Here is a 16,189-nt window from a genome sequence, read left to right as displayed (position 1 = left end):
TGTAACTGTCCTTATCGTTGCCTGACTTACAGGGACTATAAAGATCTACTCTGAACTTTGCAAGAGAGGAAAATTGAGGTCCAGAGTAGTAATTCTTAGTTCCAGGCCTCAGAGCTATTGTTTCGCTGAATTGCTATTTCCATGAGAATATTTTTATCTATTTATCTTGGTTACATCTGTTGAATGCCACATTTCCAAGGGTCTCTCTTGAGTTTCTTGTATACAGCACCTCATATAACCTTTGAAATACTTTATATATATATTCTATAAGAAATTTGGAGCTTATCACTTGCACACAGAACTATTCAGCAATAAAGCAAAACTTCCAGCTCTGGGCTTTTGGTAACAAGAGTAGCCATGGAAACACCTTAACCAATTGGCCGGTAGTTCATAATTGATTGTAGCCATAGAAACACCTTCTTAACTGATTGGCAGGCAGTTCATAATTGATTGCTTTGATTAACATGGGTGTGTAGACTTTCCTGCCTACGTCTTTATAAGCATCTGGGGCAGACAATTTCCATGCATTTGATCTAATTTGTATGTGGAATATGTCCTAGATGGTATGTGTTAAAGTTTGGCATGCAGGGTGGTACCAGTAGACCATGGTAAAGCCTTTAGGCAATAGGGACTTACAGCAGGTTCTCAGCTCACTGCAGGTATATTGTGGGTCATGCTCAACCATTTCTGACCCTTTGCTCATTGGAAGGTTGGTTGTAGGACTCTGGCCTGTTTTCTTTCTCACTGCTTCCTAGCTCATGATATAAGCGGTTTGTTCATTACACAGTTCTGTCATGACCACTGCCCTTGCTAGAGCAAACAGTGGAGCTGCTCAGTCTTGGACTGCACCTTTAGAACCCTGATTCAAATTCCATTTACAGGTTAACTGTTGCAAACATTCCATCATAGCAGCAAGGACTGACTAATGTTCTATTTTCCCTTTCGGTGCTGGGATTACAGGTATTCTGTATTGTTTATTATTATAAGCCATTTCATGTTTTTCAAAATATATTCAAATATGAGATTCTGAGTTTACCCTCACAAACATTTATTTCCATATAATACATTCATTTATTTAATTTCAATAATACTCTCCTACTCAATTCCATGTTAGATATTTGAAGGAGGTCAGTTCCAGTAAACCACTAAAAACTTGCATGCCACTTAATGGAATTTAGCAGACCATGAAGAAGCTAAGGAGAAACTCCTATTAAAGACAAACTGGGAGGTGGCTATAGCTCAGTGGTGGACTGTTTGCCCTTGGTGTGCATGTGTTAGGTGAGTCCTTTGTTTGATCACTGTAAACCTTAGGAGAAGAGGAAGAGGAGGAGTAGAGTGGGGAGAGAAAATCAAACCAAACAATGAGGAATGAGAGGGCATACACAGACCACACACACCAAACTTGTGCATAAAACAACCATGATGCATTATTTTGTCGTTGGATATTCACAAACTAACAAACTGGGATAGTACCTTCTCCCCGCCCCCCACCCACAAAGGAACTAACAGAATTTCAGAGACCTGAAGTGACCTGCTTGGAGTTTCACAGAGTAGGAGTAACAAGAGTTAATACTACAACTTGAATATTCTTGAGTGTCCTTTACTGAGTGTCTTAGTCAGGGTTTCTATTGCTGCACAAACATCATGAACAAGAAGCAAGTTGGGGAGGAAAGGGTTTATTCAGCTTAAACTTCCACATTGCTGTTCATCACCAAAGGAAGTCAGGACTGGAACTCAAGCAGGTCAGGAAGCAGAAGCTGATGCAGAGGCCATGGAGGGATGTTACTTACTGGCTTGCTTCCCCTGGCTTGCTCAGCTTGCTCTCTTATAGAACCCAGACTACCAGCCCAGGGATGGCACCACCCACAATAGGCTAGTCCCTCCCCCCTTGATCACTAACTGAGAAAATGCCTTACAGCTGGATCTCATGGAGGCATTTCCTCAAGGGAGGCTCCTTTCTCTGTGATGACTCCAGCTTGTGTCAAGCTGACACACAAAACCAGCCAGTACACTGAGCATCACTATAATGTACCCTGGTAATTACAAATCTGAATCTTTAGCAAAACAGAAACACTCCCAACATACACAATATATGCACAAAAGTGTGCATTGTATCTTTATTTACAATGGTAAAGCCCGGAGACACCTAAATATCCCAGTGTAGATATATGATATAAGTTATGACACTAAGTGACTATATAAAATCACATTATACATATGTGCTTATATACAGAAACAATGACAATGGCTACAATATATTAAATTTTAATGGGGAAAGAAATTATGGGGAACTAGTTTCTAAATTAATTATTATTGTTGAGAGATACACAAGTCAAGATGTATATATGCAAGTCAGAGGACAACTGTGTGAGATCAGTATACTCCTTCCACCTTTATATTGTGACAACGCAGAACTGAACTCAGATTGTCAGGCTTGTACTGGTGGGTAGTAAGTGCCTCTAGCCCCTGAGCCATCTCACTGACCCTTAAGACCAGTTTTTGGGCTGAGTTTTGACTGAACTGACCAGACCTAACTAAAATTGTGTCACTCAAGCCAAATTCCACACAATTCAATTGAAACTTTCAATCGAGTTGGAGCTTCTCAGTTGCCACATGTTGGCATCAGGGTATCAGCACTGCAGATCAACTCTGAAGCCCGTGACATCACACATCGGCAACAGGGACCTGCACATCTATTGCCAAGGCAACCGTCACACATTCCCACCAGAATCCACTTTGCTCACCTCCCACCTTTATCTACGACAGTTACATCACTATCTAAATAAAAGGCCGACCCCTCTGACCTCTCTCTCTCTCTCTCTCTCTCTCTCTCTCTCTCCGCCCCCTTTTTCTTTGCTGCCACCTTTGCCCTTTTCTCCTACAATAAACCTCACATGGAACTGTTTGGCCTGATGTGGTCTGTCCAGACACAAGCTGTGCTAATGGTGGGTCTGCATTTCCCCACATACTTTGGTTTCATTTCTGTATCATTTACACTGTAGCTTTGGTTTTCAAGAGGCTCATAGGAAGAAATACCTTAAAAGGGAGATCTGGTCTACCACAACTTGGAAGGCAAGAGGATCGATCATCTTACCACCATGAATGTATACCACCCACCTTAAAAACATTCATAAAAACTTTGTTAAAATCTACAGTGCAGAACCCAATGGGCTGCTACCCATCTCCCTAAAGATCAGCTCACTCCAGTCTTTCTCTGGAGCACATACTGTGTTTTACTAAATGAACTTCTGCTTAAAAGGGTTGTTGTTTCTTGGCTGAACTATTTCCTTGGAGAAAACAATAACAAGGGAGAAATCTTTTGCTGGTCACATGCAGGTGTAATTTTAAAATAATTCCAGGCTTGCTCCAGCTAGATGCCCACAATGATCTCAACTGCTAGCTTTGCCAAGCTGCTCCAGTCTCTGTCTGTTCCTTGCCCTGTACACTGTCTTCCCATTCCTCTGGTTGGCTTTGCTAAACTGCCAAGCAGGTATCCTTCATATTGGAATTCTTCTAGTGGCAGAGGCCATCACTAGGCCTAACATTTCCCTGGCCTACATTCTGTGCATCCTCTGTCTTCACAGCCAAAAGACCCCTTCCTTTTTCTCTTGTCCTCTTCCTCTCTTGGACCAGAAAACCTGCCTCCTTATCTTTGCCCATCGATTAGTTTCTTGTTATCCTTATTAGCCAATCAAACAGTTATGGGGAAATACCCCTACAGTAACATACTTAATTATAAATTTACCTTTTAATACATATTTGAAAAAAATAAAAAAAGTGTACTTGAGCACAACAATCCAGTAACAATTGCAATCTGTGGGTTGGGTAGCTAAGAAAGGAAGAGTGGACCCAACTTCCATGGTTTATGTTGTGCCGTCTCACATAAATGTTTTAGCCTGATTGATTAGCTTCTTTAGAAGGTTACGCTGCTTCTACAGTGCTTAGTAAGAACCCACTGTGTGTTTGCTCAGCTTGAGGTTCAAGAGTTATAGAGGAAGTTCCCTGGAGGAAGTCAGTGTCAAGCTGGAAAGAGAAGCAGAATTTAGGGAACAAGACAAAACAACAGCTGGGGAAGTGAGCTGGCAGTGCACCAGCCAGATGCCTGTGAAAGGAGATCCACACCCTGCAGCGGGCCTTCAGCAACGTTGCATATCATCACAAACAGTACACTACAGGATCAGTTAAGCCAATTTAGCTAGAGCAGTCTGTCATCCTCTCTGTTCATCTACCAGGTGAACTCCAGACACATAGGATCCGGCTTACCTTAGGTTGACAACAACAAGAACTACTAGACAGACAAGGTTACTTGGGTGAGCCACATCAGAACCATCCGGTAACTCTCATGTTTAACCCATGTGAGGTCATTTCTGGTTTGGGCACCTGTTCTATCTAATCCAAGAGCTGTGAAGGTGGGCTAGCCCGATGCCTCTCTTCTAACTTCTGAGTTTGCTGGCCATCCTTGAGTCATAGAAGCATCATCTGGAATTTTGCTCTCAGCCTCATATAGTGCTTTCCCTGTGTGACTTCCCTCTACAGTGAGAGAACAGATATACCGAGGTCTTGCTTTATGACCTCCTTTGAACTCAGTTCCCTCTGCTCTGTGTCCAGAAAAGGCCACTTTCAGAAATGCTGGGCAACAAACTTCAGGGTATCTTTTTGAGGAAAAAAAAAAAGTTGCACATAAAACATCTGATTACATTCACATTAGGTTGATGAATTAAATTACTTGCTCATGATTATAAACTAGCAAACAAAGAAACCAGGATCCAGGGCAGTTTTGATTGGTTCTAAGGTATTGGTTCCCATTCCCTCCCTTCTTGCCTTTCCCTCCTTTTGTCTTTGTTTTACACTGTGTGTGTATGCACATGCCATAGCATGTACACAGGGCAGAAGACAAACCGAAGGAACTGGTTCTCTCTTTCTACCATGTGGGGGCCAGGGACTGAATTGAACTCAGGTCACCACATGCCTTTTAGATACTGAGTAAACTTACTGGCCTCTTTCTTTTACACACACACACACACACACACACACACACAACCAGTTTCATAGATATATGTAATATCTTTTGATCACATCCATCCCAAGTCCCCTCCCCTGAGACATAGTCAATAAGTACCCCTCCTTCTCTTCTCACTGAATCTAGTTCTTGTTGCCTGCAGAACAGAAAAAAAAAATGATATCCCATCCCCTAGAGGCCACCAAATAGTAATAGCTTCTCAGGCAGGGGTGGAGCTTCCTGGGCCCTTCTCCCATCCATGATAGAATTCTTGGCTGACTTGACCTTGTTGCTGTGGGGGCTTATGAGTGGAATGGCCAAGTCATGTTCATGGTGTTCCCTGAGTCTTGCAAGGTGTATGTGTGTGAGAGAGGGAAGGAGGGAAGGAAGGAGAGAGAGAGAGAGAGAGAGAGAGAAAGAGAGAGAGAGAGAGAGAGAGAGAGAGAGAGAGAGAGAGAGAACTTATCCTCAGCAATTTGTCCAGGGTCCTTTTCTTAAATCAATGATTTTCTGTGAAAATGTCGATAGTTCCATCTCCCAGAGGCATTTTGTCAAACTCATGGCAGAATACCAGACATTCAATAAATACTTTGTACATGAATAAATATTCCTTGTGATAAAGTAATGAGCAAAGCAAAAAGTTCTTAATGGAACAATATATAATATATGATACAACATATATAAAGGGTATAACACAGTTCTTCATAAAATTGATAATGTAATTTTCAGTGTCTTATGAAAACACAAAGAACCCAGCAGACCTAAAACAGTACTGGATGATAAATAGCCTGCTGGAGTCATCACCACCTAAACTTCAGGTTGATAGGAGTTCAAGAACACTCATTTATCTATCTATCTCTCTCTCTCTATCTATCTATCTATTGGGTTTTTGTTGTTGTTGTTGTTGTTGTTTTTTTTTTGTTTGTTTGTTTGTTTGTTTTTTGACAGGGATTCTCTGTATAGCCCTGGCTGTCCTGAAACTCACTCTGTAGACCAGGCTGGCCTCAAACTCAGAAATCCACCTGTTTCTGCTTCCCAAGTGCTGGGATTAAGGGCATGCGCCACCAGTGCCCAGCTTCAAGAACATTTTTCTCAGTCTCTGACTACCTATAGTGTACTCTTTCCCATTCAGAGCAAAGCCACGAAGGGCATATGAATATGCATTCAATGAATTTCTTTATAGCGATAAATAACTGCCACCGTGAATAGCTGAGCTTGCTGAAAGCGATCCTGTGTGAAGGCACCCAATCTGTTTAAGTTACAAGGTCCAAAAATTAAAAGCAACAAAATTATAATTAATGGTCCAAGCAGTGTAGAAATTAAAGTTGTAAGCCGTGGGAAAGTGTAGAATCGGGATTCAAACCATCCATGATTCTGTCCTTTTTCTCTTTTCCTTTTGGCTAGTCCTTTTCAAACATTAGCCATAGAATCCTTTACTATTACTGAATGCAAATCAAAACAACCCTAAGAAACAACTTCACACCAGTCAGAATGGGTAAGATAAAAAACTCAGGTAACAGCAGATGCTGGTGAGGACATGGAGAAAAAGGAACACTCCTCCATTGCTGGTGGGACTGCAAGCTGGTACAACCACTCTGGAAGTCAGTTTGGCCATTTCTCAGAAGACTGGACATGGTACTGCCCGAAGACCCAGAAATACCACTCCTGGGCATATACCCAGAAAATGTTCCAACATGTAATAAGGACACATGCTCCACTATGTTCATAGCAGCCTTATTTATAATAGCCAAAAGGTGGGAAAAACCCAGATGTACCTCAATAGAGGAATGGATACAAAAAATGTGGTACATTTACACAGTGGAGTACTAAGCAGCTATTAAAAACAATGAACTTATGAAATTCTTAGGCAAATGGATGCATCTGGAGGAGATCATCCTGAGTGAGGTAACCCAATCACAAAATAACTCACTTGATATGCACTCACTGATAAGTGAATATTAGCCCAGAAGCTCAGAATACCCAAATAACAATTCACAAACCACATGAAACTCAAGAAGAGGCAGACCAAATAGAAGGGGGAACAAAATACCCATGGAAGGAGTTACAGAGACAAAGTGTGGAGCAAAAACTGAAGGAATGAACATCCAGAGACTGCCCCACCTGGGGAACCATCCCATATGCAATCACCAAACCCAGACACTATTGTGGATGCCAACAAGTGCTTGCTGGCAGGAGCCTGATTGATATAGCTATTCCCGCAGAGGTTCTGCCAGTGCCTGGCAAATACAGAAGTGGATGCTCACAGTCATCCATTGGACTGAGCACAGGGTCCCCAATGAAAGAGCTAGAGAAAGGACCCAAAGAGTTGAAGGGTTTACAGCTCCATAGGAGGAACAACAATATGAACTAACCAGTACCCCCAGAGCTCCCAGGGACTAAACCACCAACCAAAGAGTACACATGGTGGGACTCATGGCTCCAGCTGCATATGCAGCAGAGGATGGCCCAGTCGGTCATCAATGGGAGGAGAGGCCCTTCGTCATGTGAAGGCTCTATGCCCCAGTGTAGGGGAATGCCAGGGCCAGGAAGTGGGAGTGGGTGGGTTGGTGAGCAGGGGGCGGGGAGGGGTAAGGAGTAAGGGGAGGGAGTTTTCAGAGGGAGACCAGGAAAGGGTATAACATTTGAAATGTAAATAAAGAAAATATATAATAATAATAATAATAATAATAATAATAATCCTTTACTGTTCCTGAATGGTCACTGTAAAAGCAACATTTTTAATGGAGGGCTGTACATAGTCCTCCCTGCTGGAGGAATAAAAGATCAAGCCCTCTCCTCTTTAGAAGGACTACCTCAGACAAGGAGGTTAGAGATTCTTGCAAATGGGAAATAGAGGTTTCTATTCTTTCTATATCTGTATCTATTGCCATTCTAAGGAGCTTATAATTATTTCCTTGCAAAACCAGGGCAGAAGCACAGGTAGCTGCTCCTCCCACACTCAGAGACTTTCTTTTAAAATTTTAAAATAAAAGCACGATTTAAATAAGTTTGTGGTGTACTGGGATATAATCCCCCCTTTTTTATTTTATGAAGATATTGTTTTAAACTTCCATGGGCCTGTTCCACGATATTTTGTCCTTTAGGATAATAAGAAAATATGAGTAACATTCATTTACCATAATTGATTAGGTATGAGTCCTCGAGAATTAACACCATTATGTGGTACATGAAGAAATTGAGGACACTGAGAACAAGTCTTTACAACTTAACATGTATATTTTCTAGAAATACCAAGTTGTTGTCTCAAACTATTACTATTTTTATGATGTAAGGAATGAGATTGTTTGTCTAATTGTTCCTGTAAATCCTATAATCTGCCTGCTATACAAATCTGCTGTGACATTGCCCTAAGGGGTCCACGCCATCCATTGTGAGCTCTTAAATGTCCTATAAAGTAAGGAACAGTACATGTTTCTTAATTTAAGCTGTATTTGTATAAATAACTGTAAAATTTGAGAATTAGCAGTATCTAAAACAGGAACAATTTCAAGCAATTGTAAACCATAACCCAATACTGATATAATGACTATCAGTTTACAAATTAAAAGCTTGATTTTTCAACATTTCAAAAACAGTGGCTACAGCATGTGATTCAATTATTTGTGAAGCAGGGAGGGAAATCATGAGAATAAACATGTGATCTAATCACATATGTTTCTTTCCCATTTGATGAGCTGTTTATAAATACAGTAAATGTATTCTTTATCGGCTGCATGCATAAATTTATAGGAAATACAAAGGCAAATTCTAACAACTTGTCTTTTGGATAATGATTATCAAATTTACCTAAAAAGTTTGTCATGCAATAGGCCAAATATTCTGCTGTTTGAAATAAGGAATAAAGTTTTCATCAAATTCTTTCCCAAAATACTTTTGTGACTCTATCCTACAATTCTGTATGAACACAGCAACAGCTTCATAAATAGGGGGTTCAAACTTTACTTGGAGATGAAGAAAGATGAATCCACATTAATGATCCCTTTTGCCAATGGACTGCTGTGAAACAGCCAAAAATTGATCAGTCTATGGAGTAGGAAAGCCAGGTTGTAATGCCCCATTAGTTCCTAGTTTCATTAACCTTTCATAAATCTTAAGTTTGAACTTGGTTTTGGATTAACGGAATAACAAATCCCTTGGAGCTGAGTGAGTGCATCAGCTCTAGTATCTATTACTCCTTCAAAACTTTTTTCTTCAATTAGTAATTTCAAGTTAGATTGAAAGGAAATAAAACTTGAGACATGTGATTCATGTAATTTATGTCAAATAGCCCAAAGAGTTGTTTGTGAGCTTTAAAACCTGGGGCTGAGAACATAGCAGAACAGGCCAGGTCATACCCAGGCAGGCCCGTCATTACATGTCCTGACTGGCCTAGTGCCTCCCTATCTCCCGCCCTTCTGACAGTCTGTTGATGTTTAAATGGACCAATCATGTGAAACCGCGCCAATTCCTCCCCCAGCCCCACCCCTTTTCTATAAAAACCCCTAGCTTCCAAGCCTCGGGGTCGAAACCGCTGTCTCCTGCATGAGATATGCTTCGATCCGGAGCTCCGCCATTAAACTACCTCGTGTTCTTACATCAAGTTGGCCGTCTGTTCGTGATTCTTGGGTGTGCGCCGAACGGAAATTGGGTGGGGGTTTCCCCACTAAGTTCTTTCAAGATCTCTTATTAGAAATAGATTGACCCAGTACACATCAGAGGAACCAAAGCCACTTTGTCCTCTCTCACCCTTAACAAATTTGGAGGGTACTAGATGCAAGGGAACTAAAATAAGTTGAGCAATTCTTTCATTAGCAAGCACAGCTATAATGCCGGGGGGGGGGGGGAAGCAGCCATAATTCTAATTTTTCCTATATAAGCATTATCTATAACTCCTGGATAGATTGGTAGTCCTTTTATAATAGTGCTGCTTTGGCCTAAAAGTAATTCCCCAGGTCCCTGGAGGCAAGGGCCCCAAAACTCCTATAGTCAGGGTTTGAACTCCCATTTCTGGAGTCAGTACTGTGTAGGTGATGGACCTGAGGTCCAATCCTGCATTTCGTGGGGTTGCTCTGATAAGTTCAGAAATGGGTTTTCTTGGCTAAGAAGGAGCTTCATGGCCTCATAAACTGCCTGTTGTGAGTGCCTTGGGGTCAGAGGCTGACCCCTCCTCCAGTTTCCTGATGGCTTTGTTTATCTTGTTCTGTCTTGGCTTTGTATGGCTGGATGAAGGCACACAGACTGCATTAGCATTCTCATAAGCCAATTGTGTAACAAAAGGAGCTCTTACCTGAGGATCTACAAAAAATCCTACCAGCTGCTTTTAGCAGTCTATCCAAAAATTCCTGAAAAGTTTCACCAGGACCTTGTTTGATTCCAGATAAACTCCTAATGAGATCTCCTTTCCAATCTTGGGGGCTTAAATTTGCTTCTACCACTGTATCCAATAAAGCTTGTGTAAAATGGGCAGCAGGCTACTATGCTACACCTCTTTTTAACTCTTTATTACTCTTGCAATCATCTCCACTTGCTTGGTTGTTTCTTTTTTTTTTTTCTCAATATATTTTTTTTGTATTTTTTTTAATTAGGTATTTTCCTCGTTTACATTTCCAATGCTATCCCAAAAGTCCCCCATACCCACCCCCCCAATCCCCTACCCACCCACTCCCCATTTTTGGCCCTGGCGTCCCCTGTACTGGGGCATATAAAGTTTGCAAGTCCAAAGGGCCTCTCTTTCCAGTGATGGCTGACTAGGCCATCTTTTGATACATATGCACCTAGAGACAAGAGCTCCGGGGTACTGGTTAATTCATATTGATGTTCCACATATAGGGTTGCAGATCCCTTTAGCTCCTTGGGTACTTTCTCTAGCTCCTCCATTGGGGGCCGTGTGACCCATCCAATAGCTGACTGTGAGCATCCACTTCTGTGTTTGCTAGGCCCCGGCATAGTCTCACAAGAGACAGCTATATCTGGGTCCTTACAGCAAAATCTTGCTAGTGTATGCAATGGTGTCAGCGTTTGGAAGCTGATTATGGGATGGATCCCTGGATATGGCAGTCACTAGATGGTCCATCCTTTTGTCACAGCTCCAAATTTTGTCTCTGTAACTCCTTCCATGGGTGTTTTGTTCCCATTTCTAGGAAGGGGCAAAGTGTACACAATTTGGTCTTCGTTCTTCTTGAGTTTCATGCCTTTAGCAAATTGTATCTTATATCTTGAGTATCCTAAGTTTCTGGGCTAATATGCACTTATCAGTGAGTACATATTGTGCGAGTTCTTTTGTGATTGGGTTACCTCACTCAGGATGATGCCCTCCAGGTCCATCCATTTGCCTAGGAATTTCATAAATTCATTCTTTTTAACAGCTGAGTAGTACTCCATTGTGTAAATGTACCACATTTTCTGTATCCATTCCTCTGTTGAGGGGCATCTGGGTTCTTTCCAGCTTCTGGCTATTATAAATAAGGCTGCTATGAACATAGTGGAGCATGTGTCCTTCTTACCGGTTGGGACATGTTCTGGATATATGCCCAGGAGAGGTATTGCGGGATCCTCCGGTAGTACTATGTCCAATTTTCTAAAGAACCGCCAGACTGATTTCCAGAGTGGTTGTACAAGCCTGCAATCCCACCAACAATGGAGGAGTGTTCCTCTTTCTCCACATCCTCGCCAGCATCTGCTGTCACGTGAATTTTTGATCTTAGCCATTCTGACTGGTGTGAGGTGGAATCTCAGGGTTGTTTTGATTTGCATTTCCATGATGATTAAGGATGTTGAACATTTTTTCCTTGAGAACAGTTTTTGCTCTCCTAGGTTTTTTGTTATTCCAGATGAATCTGCCGATTGCCCTTTCTAATTCATTGAAGAATTGAGTTGGAATTTTGATGGGGATTGCATTGAATCTGTAGATTGCTTTTGGCAAGATAGCCATTTTTACAATGTTGATCCTGCCAATCCATGAGCATGGGAGATCTTTCCATCTTCTGAGATCTTCTTTAATTTCTTTCTTCAGAGACTTGAAGTTCTTATCATACAGATCTTTCACTTCCTTAGTTAGAGTCACGCCAAGGTATTTTATATTATTTGTGACTATTGAGAAGGGTGTTGTTTCCCTAATTTTTTTCTCAGCCTATTTATCCTTTGTGTACAGAAAGGCCATTGACTTGTTTGAGTTAATTTTATATCCAGCTACTTGATTGAAGCTGTTTATCAGGCTTAGGAGTTCTCTGGTGGAATTTTTAGGGTCACATATATATACTATCATATCATCTGCAAAAAGTGATATTTTGACTTCTTCCTTTCCAATTTGTATCCCCTTGATCTCCTTTTGTTGTCAAATTGCTCTGGCTAGGACTTCAAGTACAATGTTGAATAGGTAGGGAGAGAGTGGACAGCCTTGTCTAGTCCCTGATTTTAGTGGGATTGCTTCCAGCTTCTCACCATTTACTTTGATGTTGGCTACTGGTTTGCTGTAGATTGCTTTTATCATGTTTAGGTATGGGCCTTGAATTCCTGATCTTTCCAAGACTTTTATCATGAATGGGTGTTGGATTTTGTCAAATGCTTTCTCAGCATCTAACGAGATGATCATGTGGTTTTTGTCTTTGAGTTTGTTTATATACTGGATTACGTTGATGGATTTCCATATATTGAACCATCCCTGCATCCCTGGGATGAAACCTACTTGGTCAGGATGGATGATTGTTTTGATGTGTTCTTGGATTCGGTTAGCAAGAACTTTATTGAGGATTTTTGCATCGATATTCATAAGGGAAATTGGTCTGAAGTTCTCTATCTTTGTTGGGTCTTTTTGTGGTTTAGGTATCAGAGTAATTGTGGCTTCATAGAATGAGTTGGGTAGAGTACCTTCTGTTTCTATTTTGTGGAATAGTTTGTGAAGAACTGGGATTAGATCTTCTTTGAAGGTCTGATAGAACTCTGCACTAAACCCATCTGGTCCTGGGCTTTTTTTGGTTGGGAGACTATTAATGATTGCTTCTATTTCTTTAGGGGATATAGGACTGTTTAGATTATTAACCTGATCTTGATTTAATTTTGGTACCTGGTATCTGTCTAGGAACTTGTCCATTTCATCCAGGTTTTCCAGTTTTGTTGAGTATAGCCTTTTGTAGAAGGATCTGATGGTGTTATGGATTTCTTCAGGATCTGTTGTTATGTTTCCCTTTTCATTTCTGATTTTGTTAATTAGGATGTTTTCCCTGTGTCCTCTAGTGAATCTGGCTAAGGGTTTATTTATCTTGTTGATTTTCTCAAAGAACCAGCTCCTCGATTGGTTGATTCTTTGAATAGTTCTTCTTGTTTCCACTTGGTTGATTTCACCCCTGAGTTTGATTATTTCCTGCCTTCTACTCCTCTTGGGTGAATTTGCTTCCTTTTGTTCTAGAGCTTTTAGGTGTGTTGTCAGGCTGCTAATGTGTGCTCTCTCTAGTTTCTTTTTGGAGGCACTCAGAGCTATGAGTTTTCCTCTTAGAAATGCTTTCATTGTGTCCCATAAGTTTGGGTATGTTGTGGCTTCATTTTCATTAAACTCCAAAAAGTCCTTAATTTCTTTCTTTATTCCTTCCTTGACCGAGGTATCATTGAGAATAGTGTTGTTCAGTTTCCACGTGAATGTTAGCTTTCTATTATTTATTTTGTTATTGAAGATCAGCATTAGTCCATGGTGATCTGATAGGATGCATGGGACTATTTCAATATTTTTGTATATGTTGAGGCTTGTTTTGTGACCAATTATGTGGTCAATTTTGGAGAAGGTCCCGTGAGGTGCTGAGAAGAAGGTATATCCTTTTGTTTTAGGATAAAATGTTCTGTAGATATCTGTTAAGTCCATTTGTTTCATCACTTCTGTTAGTTTCACTGTGTCCCTGTTTAGTTTGTTTCCATGATCTGTCCATTGGTGAAAGTGGTGTGTTGAAGTCTCCCACTATTATTGTGTGAGGTGCAATGTGTGCTTTGAGCTTTACTAAAGTTTCTTTAATGAATGTGGCTGCCTTTGTATTTGGAGCATAGATATTCAGAATTGAGAGTTCCTCTTGGGAGATTTTACCTTTGATGAGTATGAAGTGCCCCTCCTTGTCTTTTTTGATTACTTTGGGTTGGAAGTCGATTTTGTTAGATATTAGAATGGCTACTCCAGCTTGTTTCTTCACACCATTTGCTTGGAAATTTGTTTTCCAGCCTTTTACTCTGAGGTAGTGTCTGTCTTTTTCCCTGAGATGAGTTTCCTGTAGGCAGCAAAATGTTGGGACTTGTTTGTGTAGCCAGTTTGTTAGTCTATATCTTTTTATTGGGGAGTTGAGTCCATTGATATTCAGAGATATTAAGGAAAAGTAATTGTTGCTTCCTGATATTTTTGTTGTTAAAGTTGGCTTTCTGTTCTTGTGGCTGTCTTCTTTTAGGTTTTTTAAAGGATTATCTTCTTGCTTTTTCTAGGGCGTGGTTTCCATCCTTGAACTGTTTTTTTTTTTCTGTTATTATCCTTTGAAGGGCTGGATTCATGGAAAGATAATGTGTGAATTTGGTTTTGTCGTGGAATAATTTGGTTTCTCCATCTATGGTAATTGAGAGTTTGGCCGGGTATAGTAGCCTGGGCTGGAATTTGTGTTCTCTTAGCGTCTGTATAATATCTGTCCAGGCTCTTCTGGCTTTCATAGTCTCTGGTGAGAAGTCTGGTGTAATTCTGATAGGCCTGCCTTTATATGTTACTTGACCTTTGGTCTTCTCATTGTGTCCTGGATTTCCTGGATGTTTTGAGTTAGGATCTTTTTGCAATTTCCATTTTCTTTGATTGTTGTGCCGATGTTCTCTATGGAATCTTCTGCACCTGAGATTCTCTCTTCCATCTCTTGTATCCTGTTGCTGATGCTCGCGTCTATGTTTCCAGAATTGTTTCCTAGGGTTTCTATCTCCAGCGTTGCCTCACTTTGGGTTATCTTTATTGTGTCTACTTCCGTTTTTAGGTCTAGTATGGTTTTGTTCATTTCCATCACCTATTTGGATGTGTTTTCCTGTTTTTCTATAAGGACTTCTACCTGTTTGGTTGTGTTTTCCTGTTTTTCCTTAAGGACTTGTAACTCTTCAGCAGTGTGTATTTCTTTCAGTGAGTTATTAAAGTCCTTCTTGATGTCCTCTACCATCATCATGAGATATGCTTTTAAATCCAGGTCTAGCTTTTCGGGTGTGTTGAGGTGCCCTGGACTGGGTGAAGTGGGAGTGCTGGGTTCTGATGATGGTGAGTGGTCCTGGTTTCTGTTAGTAAGATTTTTACGTTTACCTTTCGCCATCTGGTAATCTCTGGCGTTAGTTGTTATAGTTGTGTTTGTTTAGAGATTGTTCCTCTGGTGATTTTGTTACCCTCTATCAGCAGACCTGGGAGACTAGGTCTCTACTCTGAGTTTCAGTGGTCAGAGAAGTCTCTGCAGGCAAGCTCTCCTCTTTCAGGGATGGTGCACAGTTATCTGGCATTTGGACCTCCTCCTGGCCGAAGATGAAGGCCCAAAACAGGATCTTTCCGAGAAGCTGTGTTGCTTTGGCCTGTCACAGAAGCTGTTGTTTCAGTAGTCCACACTCTCACCTGTGTAGACTACTTTCCGCGGAGTCCTGAAACCAAGATGGCTCCCGCGGATCCTGAGGCAAAGGCCTCCCAGGCTGGGTGGACACCTGTCCTCTGGCCAGGAAGGTGGCCGGTTGTCTGGAGCCGAAAATGGCGCTGCCTCAGGAGCTCTGTGGCTGTTGCCTTTCCCAGAAGCTGCTAGCCTCTGTAGTCCACACTCTCACCTGCAGACTGCCCGCCGTGGAGTCCCGGAACCAAGGTGGCTCCTGCGGAACCTGAGGCAGAAGCCTCACAAGCCAGGCAGACACCTGTCCTCTGGCCCCGAAGGTGGCTGGTTGTCTGGAGCCGAAAATGGCTCCGCCTTAGAAGCTTGGTTGTCTCTTAATTACAAATATGGTTGAGGTAAAATTCCTGAGCCTGTGATCGAACTACAAACTGCAGCCAACAGATCACTGGCAGTTTAGCTATAATTTTTAGGTTTCCTTTGCAACACCAGTGTACAACTATAACTTTTGAAAGCAAAACTTAACATCCAATAAACAATCCCATCTCTCTAAAAACACCAAGTGAATCACTCCCATGCTACAAAGTATTTGGCTGCCAGTTCCTGCACAAGA

This window comes from Mus musculus, chromosome 13, assembly GCF_000001635.26.
Source record: "Mus musculus strain C57BL/6J chromosome 13, GRCm38.p6 C57BL/6J".
Lineage (NCBI taxonomy): Eukaryota > Metazoa > Chordata > Mammalia > Rodentia > Muridae > Mus > Mus musculus.
This window is presented reverse-complemented; position numbering follows the sequence as displayed.